The sequence below is a fragment of the Microtus pennsylvanicus genome, chromosome 2 (genome assembly GCF_037038515.1).
Source record: "Microtus pennsylvanicus isolate mMicPen1 chromosome 2, mMicPen1.hap1, whole genome shotgun sequence".
Classification (NCBI taxonomy): domain Eukaryota; kingdom Metazoa; phylum Chordata; class Mammalia; order Rodentia; family Cricetidae; genus Microtus; species Microtus pennsylvanicus.
Window position 1 is genome coordinate 3,297,466 of NC_134580.1, and position 13,513 is coordinate 3,310,978.

At 52.2% G+C, this 13,513-nt stretch overlaps 1 long non-coding RNA gene across 2 annotated transcripts in view; it reads right to left on the minus strand.

The window, feature by feature from the left end:
- Positions 1-9,650, minus strand: part of LOC142842936 (uncharacterized) — a 215,791-nt gene extending 206,141 nt beyond the window's left edge. For both annotated transcript variants that reach the window (XR_012909542.1, XR_012909541.1), the window contains exon 1: positions 9,218-9,650. This is a non-coding gene — a long non-coding RNA (uncharacterized LOC142842936). The remainder of the gene's footprint in view (positions 1-9,217) is intronic.
- Positions 9,651-13,513: the final 3,863 nt, after the last annotated feature.

Genomic DNA, 13,513 nt, shown 5'->3' on the forward strand with positions numbered 1-13,513 from the left:
GGCACCTAGCCCAGCATGTCTCTTTCCCTTTAGTAACAAAATCTCTACTGGGGGCTAAAAATATGAACTATTTCCCAGCTTCTATGGCAGCTAAGTGTGAGCATCCAGTTTCCAGCCAATTGGATTGAGCGGCAAACAGACATCCTTCTGGAATGGGCATGCCTTCCTCATGCCATCCCCACCTCCGGCTACTCACAACACCCGTGTGATGGTGACAGTCCTACGGATATCTTGGGCCAATAAGAACCACAGTGGATGGGACAGCTGAAGCCACCTGAAGCTCGGGCTCACTGTCAGCTGTGACTCTCAGGCTTCACGTTTCTTTCACGTAAAGGCCACCATGCCAGCCTTGAGACAAACTGAATTTTCTGTCAAACACAGTTGGCTGTTTTACTGGCTAAGCAGAGTGTTTACCACATATGTACTTGCTTGCTTAGAATGCATTCTCTGCAACATACTATGAGCACTGAAGGGGCTTTCGGTCTGGTCACCTATAGGACACAGCACAAGAGACAGCTCCCATAGACAGCAGGACCAGCTCAGTGTGGGGGGCTCCACGTGTCTAAGGCCAGGCTTTTGTATGGCCAGAATCAGGGCTTAGTGTGAGCAGGGTCAGGGCTCAATGTGTGACCAGGACCAGTGTTGCGTGGGAGTGGAATGGGGACTGTCTGATCAGTATGTGAGCAGGGTTGTGGCTCATTGTTTGGCTGGAGCCACAGCTTAGTATGTAACTGTAGTGGGAGCTTTGTGAGCAGGAGCCAAATGCAGTATTGATAGGATCAGGGGCTCAGCTGGAACCAGAGTATGACCAAGATAAACCCCTAACACTAGAAAGTATTCTTTCGAGGAGAGACAAATGTCAGCCACGCTGGTATTTTCAGTGAACCAGAACCTGAAATGAAGACTGTCCCCAGAGGCTTCTCAGAACTGGTGACTCTGAGATGAACCTCTGGGATTCACAGGACAGGACAGAAGGATGGCCTTCCTGAGAGGGGACTGTAATTACAGAAGGAACAGAAACATGCACCTCCGGGCAGGGGTGAGGCAGGAGAGCCAGGCACTCTGTCAAGGGCAGCAGAATGCGCAGCTATCAAGTCTAGATTTTTTTTAGACAAAAAATCATGGGCACCGCCTACCCACGTGACATGGGAATCAAGAGAAAGTTTCCATCTGTGTCAACATATCATCCCACCATGCTGTCCCACCCAGGCCGGTATGGCTTCTGACCTCTTCCATAGGGATCAGCCTGGGGACCCAGGCAAACCATGGCCTCTGGTGGCCTGTGCCCTGCCAGCAGGAACAGGAGACATGAAGTCTGGGGAAACAAGGAAGGTCTCGAGACCAGAATGCCTTGCTGTCCCACTGGAAGGCTGGGAGCAGAGCCATTAGCCAGGGTAGGAGGCCAGTCTCCAAGAGCTCATTTATTGTCCACAGCATAGCTGTTGCTTGTCCTTGATTTGTGCTCACATAAGAATACTTTTTTTGCAGGAAAAGTCAACAGGTACAAAATGGCAGCCCACAGCCTGCTGGCCTGGGAGCACAGTACACACAGGCATCTGTAATCACAGGGCTAACCCTGAAGGGAAGGCTCCAGGCCTGGCAGAACAGGAACCCAGGCCTCCTGGCTCACTCGAAAATGGGATGGAGGCTTTAAGGAAGGCCATTCCACATCCACGAAGGTCTGCAGGGGAATGCCCAACAATGGCTCAGACTATCGGTGTTAGTTGTCTGGAATAGTGGAAGGCCAAATTCCCAATGTTTGTTCTTCTGCCTCGTCTATTGGGGTCATCCTGAAGTACACCTGGTGTTTCAGGCTTGTGCTGAGCCTTTCCCTCAGGGTGCCATAACCCACAGAAAGACCAGGACAAAAGGGTATCATTGGGAGGTGTCTCCTGCCAACTCTCAACTTTCCAACCTCTAGGATCCCAGATGTCCCCACTTCCTACTAGTCATGTGATCTCTTTCCAGCCAGGTACGGAGGCAGGACTGAAGCCCCCTCTCCCAACCTACATCTCCTCTTCTACCATGAGAGCCATCCCCGAGGAGACCTCCAGCCCTGGGTTACTACTCTGGGAGTTTTTGGTAGGTCTCTCTGATGCTCCACCAGCTGGGACATTGAACAGGACTGAGAATGAGGCTTCCTGGGCTAGAATCCTGCCACCAAGTGCTCAAGGGTCTGGTTGAGGGCCTTAATGCCATCAGCCAGTCACTGGCTTTGCTGGGCCATCCTCAGTGTGCTCTGTTGCTGCGGCCAGCTGACCAGGAGGGTGCCTACTTCTTGTGCAAGTCCAACAGCTACTGCTCAAGGGTGGAGGGTTCAGGCACTGTTTCTGGGTCCTTCCAGAACACAGAGGAGGCATAGGTACTGGCATCAAGGACATGGAGGGGCCAAAGGTCCCCATGCATGTGGCTGCTGAAGTTGGAAATGTAGGTAGGGAGAAAAAGGGCATGGGCACATAGAAGACTCTACAGAAGTCCAGGGATTCAGATGGGTCATGCCTATCCACAGTCTGTATAGGAAGCCATAGGTTGCCAGTGTGTGTGTGGAGGGTGCTTATCCTTCCGGTTAGCTAACAGAAGGATACAGAAATATTAGGCTATGTTGGCTACTTCTGAAATCCTAGTGATAGCATCATGCAAAGAACCTTGGCACTGCAGTTGTTAGGGGCATTTGTAAGCTAGGATTCCACAGTGAAATGTTTTCTCTAACACCAGTGTAGTAATCAAAGCGGTGGGGCTGCGTCCCCAGCACTCCGGCCGCCTGGCTAGCTTATGCCCCGAAATAACAACACACAAACTGTATTCATTTAAACACTGCTTGGCCCATTAGCTTTAGCCCTTACTGGCTAATTCTGATATTCCAATCAACCCATCTCTAATAAACTGTAGCACCGGTCTTACCGGGAAAGATTCTAGCCTATGTCCATCCTGGGTTGGAGCTTCATCGCGTGCGTCTGCCCTGGAGAGAGGAGCCTGGCATCTCTGAGCTCACTTCTTCTTCCTCCCAGCGTTCTGTTCTGTTTACTCCTCCCACCTATGTTTTAACCTATGAGGGCCAGCCACGCAGTTTCTTTATTGCTTAACCAATGAAATCAACAGATTGATATATGACACTCCCACATCACACCAGGACCAGACCACAGCCCCTCCAACATCGTCCATCACTCTAGAGTCACACCATTTAGTGAGCTGCCTTTTGCTCACCCCCTAGTCCATAGATCTACCTGCTATCCTGTCTTTCTGTAGACTTTCACTCACTCTTCCATCTGTCTATCCATTTGGTCATCATCAGTTTGCTGGCTTCCATCCATTCATCTTCCTTCCATCCACCCACTCACCCACCCACCCACTTACACATCCATCTATCCATCCATCCATCCATCCATCCATCCATCCATCCATCCATCCTTCTAGCTTCCACACATATAGGTTCAGCTATCTCTGTGCCTTCCCACAAGGCTATCCTTGACATTCCTTTCCATCCCTTCATCCATCCATCCATTTTTCAATCAAGCTTCTTTCTCATACACTCACACAAAATGAATACAGTTTGTGTGTTGTTATTTCGGGCATAAGCTAGCCAGGCAGCCTGGGTGCTGGGGACGCAGCCCCGCCACTCCTATTACTACAAGGGGATGTCCCAACAGGCAGAGAGGTCACATTTACCTAGGGCCTGAATGTGAAAATCTGTGGACTTTGATCCCAAACCACCTGTTTGTCTCTGTGACCTGGGGCACAAGCTTTTCTTGGTTGGGAACAGCACAGAGTCTACTATAAATGAGATGTGGAGATGACCGCTGATGGACCACCCACTCCACCAAACTAAGGCCACTAGCCAACACTGGTTCAATCATGCCCTTTGTGGTGTCTTTGGGTTAGCAGCTGTGGACCCTAGGGGAAATCCTCCTAGGTCTTCAATTCCTAGCCTTAAGAGGGAAGGCAGAAATTAGAACCCAAGGATGAGGGAATCTGGTTTCTCTGGGTGGAGAACAGCCCCTTTCTGATGTGTGTAACGTGGACAGAACATCTCCAATGCTGAGCTCTATTTGCCTGGTCTACAGCATGGAGCTGTTCCCATCTTTCAATGGAAATGAGATGGCACCTAGGAGAAGCCCTGGGTCAGTTAGCATTCCCATGTAAGGTGGATATGGGGAAATACACGGGCAAAAGGAGTCCTAAGTGAACACCAGAGACCTAGCCCTATGTCTATCTCTTCCACAATCTGTAGACAAAATCCTGGATAAGCTGTCCTAACCTAGCACTCACCAGTTGTTGAAAGCCACGCTTGGACAATCTGGCCTTAGGTCTTACAGCTAGTGACAGTAATGGGGGGCAAACAACCATGACCCAGTCTCTGTTGCCACACAAACTCTTAGCCAGCACAAGTCTGGGTCTATGGTCTCCAAACCCAACTTGAGAGTATACCCCCACCTGGATCTGAAGCAGTGCTGTGGGTGGGGAGCCTTTTCTGTCTCACGTCTCACTTCACCTCCACTCCTCTCCCAGGCAAGCCCTTCTCACTCCCGAAGATGACCCAAGGCCCTCTTCAATATGGGACCTGTGCTCCCGGACCCCCAGTACAGACCTGTGCTCCCAGGGTCCCCAATACAGACCTGTGTTCCCGTGGACCCCGATACAGACTTGTGCTTCTGGGGGCCCCCAACACAGACCTGTGCTCCTGGGGGCCCCAATACAGACCTGTGCTCCCAGGGACCCCAATACAGACCTGTGCTTCTGGGACCCCAAGAGGAATGGGCATATGACGATTTCCTCTCTCATCACAACCCCACACAGCTTATTTGGGTAGATTCTCCCTCAGCCTTGGCATAGTCTGTCTTCTTACCTGGCCTCCAATAGAACACACACTGTCTTCATGCATCTCTGTCCAGGCCAGCTCAGCATGTCCTACCTTACTTACCTTACTGAGCTGATATCCACCTGGCTGGCCCAGACTCCTGGAATGACAAGTCATGACTGTCAGGACCCATGAAAACAAAGGGTTGACAAAGACAGTGAGGGCACAGTGGCCCTGGGCCCTTCTTCTTAGGAATGAGACCATCATCCTATGCCAGGTAGGTAGGTCACAGGACTGGGAGTCAGCAGAAGGCAGGGAGGTGACACTCAAGTCTCTTCTGAGTCCTGTTTAGTGACAACAGCCTGAGGTTTGCTCTTCCCACCAGAAGTTATCACTGCCTGAGTACAGGCTGTTTGCAGTTCCCAGCCCAGAGCAATCCCGGAGCCACATACTGTCATCCAGTGGGAGGACCTCAGGAGCCGCACAGGCAGGAGCCAAGCCAGAGGCTTCCCGAGGTGAGGGAGAAGCCAAGGGCCAGCTCAAGGAGGAGCAGCCAGCAAGGGCCACAGGAAAATGAGTCCCCACACCTTACTGACTAGCCTTTACTATGCCAGCCAGGAAGATACCCTACCGCTTGCCTCAAAGACCTAGTGAATGAAGAAACCAAAGGAAAAGGCAGAAGGATGTTCAGACATGAAAAGACTTGGTGTAGAACATGTGGGCACCAAGACCACACTACATGGTCCCTACTCATCCTCAGGGCTCAGACCAGTGGCCTGACTTAGTAAAGACCCTGTGGGCACATCCATCCCATACACGGCATGACAGAGCCTCCTTCCTGGACAGATCACAGTCCACCAGCCGCCTCTACATACAAGGAGCAGCCGTGGTGCCATTGTAACACCCTGCAGAACTAGAAGACAGAAACCTTCACATTGTAAACTGCTTTCTGGCCCGAAGGATACCACCAAAGTAGCCCTGGCAGGGCCCGGGCACTAGGCTGGCCTGGTGGTAGGCAGTGGGCTCTCCAGACCTGCTGTCAGTGTTTAAAGTCAATCCCATGTGAATTGCCAGGGGGCAGAAGTTGCAAGGGTGGGACATGGGTGCCATTCAGGGATTCAAGGAACTCCCTGATATAGGCAGTGATCAATGGAGGCAGCAGGACAAGGTGTCTAAACGTGTCTCTCCAGGAAAGAGAATTTCTTGGTAGAGCCTCTAACTATATACAGTGGTAACAGCCCAAGAAGTCAAACTGGGGAGTCAGAGCTTGAGGAAAGGTTTATTCTGTCACTTGTGTGGCCTGCCTCCAGGGCAAGGGCTTCCCCCTATGAAGAAGCTAATCCCCAACTCCATACCCTGAAGTTCTATTCTTGAGCATGGTCTCTACACATGGAGCTCTTTGATATCAGCATGTGCTAACCACACAGCGTCTAGGTCTAGACCAGCTCATTTTAACAGCACAGGGATAGCTGGGCACCAGGGATTTAGGGCAGGGCAAAGACATGGTTGTTAACATAGCCTAGAGATTTCACACCTACAGAACCAGATGAGGCCGGGGCAAGCTCTGGGAACCAGAAGATTCCACATAATCAGGATTAGGTGTCAAGTTGTCCTGGTCCCACTGGGCAAGCATAGCTCATTGAGGGGGGTGAGATGTCAGGGCCAGGCCCTCCACCACAATAGAAGCAGAAGTTGAGCCAAGGCAAGATACCTGGGTGGTACTCTGGGTTTTAAGCACAGGGAGGGAGGGAGAGGGAGGGAGGAATCACTTGTATGCAGCAGGTGAGCATCCATGCAGCCTCATTTCTCAACAGAGCTCAGAAGCAGGTGTGTACAAAGGCAAGAAGACGACATCCTTAAGGGGCAGCTGTCCCTTGGAAAGTGTGCTCCCTTTGGAAGACCTTTAGACACCTACACCAAAACCCTCCACCTGCTGGGCACACCAAGGCACGCTCCCGAGCTGACCAGGGCTTCAGAGACTGAAGCAGGAGGGAACAGCAGTGTTTTCTCTAAGCATGGGGTATCGCTCGTGGTACAGTACCATCTCCATGTCAGGTGCATCTGGAGCCAGGGAGCCAGATTCTCAGAAAGGAGAGCCATTCTCTGCCCTCCTAGAGGGAACCCTTGCTCTCACCAGAGAAACAGGGCCTCATCTCTGGATCCCTAGGCGGGAAGACCATGGGTCCTACATTCAGCAGTTTAACGTAGATGGGTCAACCCTCCCCTAACCACTGACCTCACCACACCTCCATTCCAGCCAGAAATGAGACTAGAATGGCCTCAGACCTGGAGGATGCCTCCCAGTGGCCCTTTCTGGAATTTTCTATCAGACAAGAAGCATAAGGCAGAACCTTCATGGGGAGTGTCCATGGAGCAATCCCAACCCTCTTCCTCTAGGACAGAAGTTTTCAACCTGGGGTGGGGGTCATAACTCCTTTGGCAACTCTGTCTCCAAAATATTTACATTGTGATTCACAACAGTAAGAAAATTACAGTTATGAAGTAGCAACAAAAATAATGTTATGATTGGGGATCACCACAACATGAGGAACTGCATGAAAGGCTTGCAGCATTAGGAAGACAGAGACCTCTGCGAAGCTATCTGAAAGATCTCAGCTCTGCTATCCTGCCACATGGAAGACATGTAGAAGACTGGACGGAAGGATGGGGCTTGAGAAAGGATCGGCATCCACAGTCCTGTGTGTATGTTCCCGCTAGGACTGCCCTGTTAGTATGGGCCACAGACCCACAGCAGTGGCTGCACCCGCAGCTGTCCTGGAAAAAGGTGGATATTTAAGGCTAAGCAGGTGTGAGTGCTACGTTGTACATAGGAAGGCCACAGCAGCCTGAGGACACCAGGGAAGCCATATCTCTAACTAGGTCCTTTCTCTATTTCAGACCACAGAAGACCCCTGAGACTGTCACCTGGACCTTACATTTGAATTTGGATTCTTGTCCTCTCTGGGAAGATTCTAGGGACACTTGGCGCCAGCTCTGTTGCCCATTTCCTGGAGACAGCCCCACTCAGAACAGACAGAAGGTGGTGCTGCAAAGGCCCTGCACACAGGCTGCCCAGGTCACAGGCAGATGGGGTAAGTTCAGCTGTCTATGGCACACCCTACATTCAAGCTAAGTGCAGATAGGAGACAGCTAGAGACCCAGTTCTCAGCCAGCAGCCTCCCACGCAGCCGCGGAGTACACTAGTGGACACACACTGCCCTGTCCCACGGCAACGTAGGATATGCAAGAGTAATACATGTCCTGGATCTGTGTGGGGTTATGACTGTGTCACAGCTGATCGGCCAGGGCTTTGACTCATCCCCAGGCACAGGTAGCTTCAAAGGCCCCTGAGACACCCTGGCCCCAAAACTGCACTGTGGCTCTGAGAGACATACTTATCACTTGGGCCACATGTGCTCCACACACATGAACACAGCAGATGCTCTGCTTGGCCACCGTAAGGAACAGGTCTCCCAGAGAACCCAGGCAGTCTGCCAGCTCACAACCTTGATCTTCAGTCTGTAAAGCCTGGCCCTACCCTATATTCAGGCTCACGCTAATCTTGAGGGGTATGGTTGGCACAGGGTTCTGGACTTCCAATGTGATGTCCCCATCCTGTCACAGGGCTCTGGAACCACTTCCTTGTTTCTTGCCTCCAACTCTCATTCAGGAAGTCAACTAATGCAGGAAGCCATCCACAATAAATAGAGTATTCCCATGAGGAGCTCAGAGCACCAGGGACCACCAGCCAGTTACATTCTCTGAGAGGTTAGCCCAGGGCACCAGGGACCACCAGCCAGTTACATTTCCTGAGAGAGCTTATCCCAGGGCACCAGGGACCACCAGCCAGTTACATTCTCTGAGAGGTTAGCCCAGGGCACCAGGGACCACCAGCCAGTTACATTCCCTGAGAGAAGTTAGCCCAGGGCACCAGGGACCACCAGCCAGTTACATTCCCTGAGAGAGATTATCCCAGGGCACCAGGGACCACCAGCCAGTTACATTCTCTGAGAGAGGTTAGCCCAGGGCACCAGGGACCACTAGCATCAATTTTGTTGAGGGGAGTTTAGGGTTGTTAGAGCTTGGGAGTGGGCTAATCTACCAGGGCTCAGGGAAGCCTAGGCTAGGCCTCACCCCAACAGATGAACTAGGGGGTGAACTCCAGGGGGAACTCCTAAGTTCTTGCTGAGGGAAGATTTGTGAGCACTGAGGGCCTGCCTGCAAGTGAATTCATGAGAGGCCTCTGGGACTTGAAGACTCCTGGCTATACTGTCAAGACTAGAGTAGGCTCTACGTTTAAGGCCAAGAAGTGGCTCGTGAGCTTCCCATCTCAGAGAAGTGTCTCCCACTCCCTCACAGAATCTAACTTGGGGTCCAACAGGAGGCTCTCGGTTGGCAGGATGGACAGAAGGGCCTACTTACCTGGCTGGGGCTCCCCTGCTTGGCCTTTGTGTTGAAGGATAGAAAAACAGAGACGTTCTCAGCTACCATGGTTCAATGGGAGTGTGGACAAGACCAGGGACAGAACTCTTCATAGGTTTAGTGTGCACAGCACCACAAAGGTCTCTTCACTTGCGGTCACTCAGGTCATGTGCAGCAGTAGCACAGAGTTCACAGCCTGAAGGATCCTCTTCCACACCCGAAGCTTCCATGATGGTGTGCCCCACAGCGCTCCAATAGCAGCGGATGGCGGCGTACCACCCTCTGCATCAGCATCTCTATCTCCTGGGGCTGAGGTGGGGCTCGTGCGTCTGGGTGTGGAAGTGAGCGCTTGGCAGCAGGACTTGGCAGCAGGACTGCCTCTGAAGTCTGCTGGCATGTGGGCTTCTTGTTGCTGAACTCTGGAATGGCACTAGAAGCTAAGTGAGGTATGGGGCCCTCTAGTGCACAGGGGAGCCATACCCACTATGCTGGGGCATGGGCCAGCTGCTCTTTCTCCACCTGCCTGGGCTGCCTAACCCTGCAAACAGGTCAGCCCTGCATAACTCTCTCCCCGGAACAGTTTCCTGCCCTCAACTGCTGGTATGGATATCCTCACCACTGTTAGGTGGCTCCTTCCACTACAGGGACTGGGAGGCCTCTGGGGCAGACAAGCCATTTGGTACCATGCATCTCCCAGTCCTGATGGCGAGCTCAAAGGAGCAATGTCTGGAGCTAAGACTTTGGAAATCCACGGGGAACACAGGGAAGAGGTCTTGCCCAGGATCTTCCTCGACAACCAGGAGAAAGGGGGCACTGAGGACTGGCAAGCAGCTCTCTGGCCGGCAGGTGGCTCAAGTGAAATGAGTAGCCACCAATGACATCTTGTCCTGGTGTCACTGAGGCCAAATCCTTGATGATCTGCTTTAAATCCAGCATGACACTCTGTAGAAATAGGAAGGAACCCTGTTAGGAGCAGGGAGGCTACAGGAACTGGGGTTGGTAGTATAAACAAGCCCAGAGCTATCTAGCTGCTAGAGTTCAGGAAAAGGTCCCCTTCCTGTTAGGAGTGCCCGAGAGCCAGAAGGGGTAGATAGGACAGGGTCCACTTGCTCAAACCCGGATCCATAGGTATTCACCCAGAACCACAAGCTCCCACTACGCATGCAGAGATCCCAGGGCCTACACAGCCCAGCTGCAGTCTAGGACAAAAGAGAGTGTACTTAGCACCTTGGTGGTGGCTTGTCAGGAAAGCCAGAGGCTCTCCATGGTACAGCATGTCCATGTGACCTATAGAGCCATCCCCCATAGCTAGAGGCTGCCTGACAGAAGGTTCTGCCTTCTCCCCGTGTATAAATATGGCCTGCACTGGTGCCACCAAGAAAATCCAAGAGGTGGGGAATGGGAAGGTGTGGTGAGAGATGGAAGGGAGAGCAGCCATCAGGTAGGGGTGCACAGGTAGGCAGGGGTATGAGCAGGTGTGGGGGAGTGAGGGCGTGAGTGGGTGGTGTGAGTGGGTGAGGAGTGGGTAGTGGGTGAGTGGGTTGAGGGTAGTAACCCTACTTCTACTCAGGCACAGAGTGGTTCTTTAAAGCTAGAGAACTGTTCGTGGAAGAGAAACCTGTGCCAGGAGGATTCTGGGCTCCTCATGCCAACTTGTCATCTGTTCTCTCCCATCCTCCACATTGCCAAACTTTATCTTAACTCTTCGTCCACTGAAGTAGCTGAAATATCCATGAGGGGTTCACTCACACTGCCAAGGACCGCACCAGGGGCTGTGCTGATGGCCAGGCGCACACTGCCACCTCCACTCCTTAAGGGGTAGGAGGGTTCCAGAGGTCCTGTGCCTCTCCAGCCTTTCAGGGAAGAGAAAAGTGGGGCTCACCCCTGTGTCCATTGCTGTCTCCCCATTTCTCCTCGGTGCCACACTGGCCACTGTGAGACCTTGGACAAGGAAATGTGTCTGCTCCCTTATCTGGATCATGGCTAGGTTCAAGCCGAGGCAGGCAAGGAGGAGTGCAGGTGGCCCCTGCCCCAGCACACCCGTCCACTCATAGCTCATCATGGAGTGAGGATTGATTTCCACAAGGGTCATTTCACCCCACTGCAAATATTACAGGGAAATTCATTTTCTTTTTAAGAGTGTTCTGGGAAATGAAGCAATTAGCATGATCTTAAACCGGCATGTACTATCAATTGCAATTCAATTACTAGGCTTAAATATGGCACAGGGCGGGTGGCTGCTCTGGAGAAGCCAGCCATGGGCTGGAAGGTAGTGAGGAGCTTGTGGTGGGGTCTCAGCTCTGGCCAGCTCTAATTTGTTAATGGTAGCAGACAGGGGCAGCAGTAGATGGGACAAGTGGGGGCTGGCTGGAAGGCTTCCAGGCATGCTCGCTACAGCTGCATGTTCTTGTTGAGGTGTCTGTCTCTATAGCACCTGGATCCCACCAGTGACCCCCCTGCCCAGCACCACTTGGCATATGGATTGGCTATAGTTGCTGGGACAACACAAGCCCTGGCCCGCCCTGGCCCCAATCCCTATTTGTAGGATGGTCCCTCTGCAGGTCTCACTGACTAATAAGTGGCATCCCTTTTGGATAAACAGCTTAAACAAAAGCAACCCCTGACCTGATATTGGAGGAGGAGGTGGTTCATTGCAGGTAGCCATCCTCTCCATAGACCCTAAGCTCCGCACAAGTGTGGAGAGGGCAAATTCAAGCCCACCACAGACCAGGACCCCTTCCTCTCTTGGGATCAAAGGTCCTCCTGGTGCTATTTCAGGGGAAAGGATTTGCTCCATACCAGCCAGTCGATGTCATAGCCCAAAGGCTGGGGACTGAGTAAGTACCCTTGCTCTGAAGACTGCCTTGGTGAGCATCAAAAGATGGTTCAGTCTGGCAGGCAGCACCATACACTCTACCGGAGTCACTGTGGAAGGAGTGGTAACATCTGCATCTTTGTCCCCTTTTTTGACAACCATCATTGGGCGGAGGGATGCAGAGCAGGAAGTAGACCCATAGTGGCAGAACTGGGCAGGTACAGCAGGGCTGGGACCTTGTGCTGGGCCTATCGGTGGAAAGGTAAACCCTGACAGTGCTCAGGGGCAGGTAGCTGGCACAGACCAATGTCTCTCCTGTCACTGGACACTGGGTACACCTCAGCTTCTGGTAGGATCCAGCTCCCAGGCACACTGGGATATGTGCCAGAGATCTAGACATCACTCTCTGCCCCTCTGCAGGAGCTGGGCAAGAAGCCAATTCCAGGCAGAAGTTGACCCACAGTCCTTTGGTGAAAGTAAAGGCCAGGCCTAGGGGGATGGGAGTCTACGAGCCCTGGAGTCCTCTATCCAGATCCCAGCTACCTAGGATAGAGCAGCCCTAGTCAGTGTGCTGAAGGTACAGACAGCACAGCTGCCTGCCCCCACCATGAGCAACAGAGAACAGAAGCAAGGGACACTGGGAAACACCCCCACTTAGTCAGTGTTTAAGCTGTGCAATTACTCCTTCTGATTGCTTCTAAAGCTAGAACTCATTATAAGCGCACACACAACTTCTTCCTCTTCGTTCTCTGACACCATGGAACCACTTCACATAAGACATAATAAAATCCCTTTATCAAGGTGCGTGTGTGTGTGTGTATGTGTGTGTTTACTTTAAGAAAAAGAAGGGGAAAATCCTACTACACTTTTTTCTGTCAAGGAATTTCTCTTCTGATGAGGAGCCTGGCAACTGTCTACCTGCAAAGGCAACTGCTCCAGTTTATGGAATAGCCAACTTCTATTTAGTTATATGGGGTTTTTTTAAATCTGTTTGTTTGTAGCTAGCCCAAGCAGGATCAGCCTCATCCTGTGTAGGGCTGTCTGTGCCTGCCAAGTACAGGGAAAGGTGGTGGATGCTCTATCTGGGGCCTCCAGTCTTTCTCTTCTCATTCAGTCCTCAGCCCTCCCAGGCCTATCATGTAGCCATGGCAACAGAGCAGCTAGTATGCTCGGAGCCTGCACCCAGGTCAGGTGACAACTGTTGGGGACCTCCATGAGGTGAGAGCTTGGTGTGGGGAGCCTGGCGTACACACAGCAGCTGGCAGTAGACAGAGCAGGCCCCTACTCCAGCTGTCCACTGTGCTCTGCACAGCAGCACACTGGCAGCAGCTCAGGCGTATGCCCATCTTATCTCTCACAAGATCAGGATGCACCATCCAGAGATGGGAGTGTATACTGCATCAACTCTCAGTGACTGGCTGCTGGGCGCTTGGCTTCGAGGAGAGCTATTAGCACTCTGGCTCTGGAGGGATCCTCCTCTG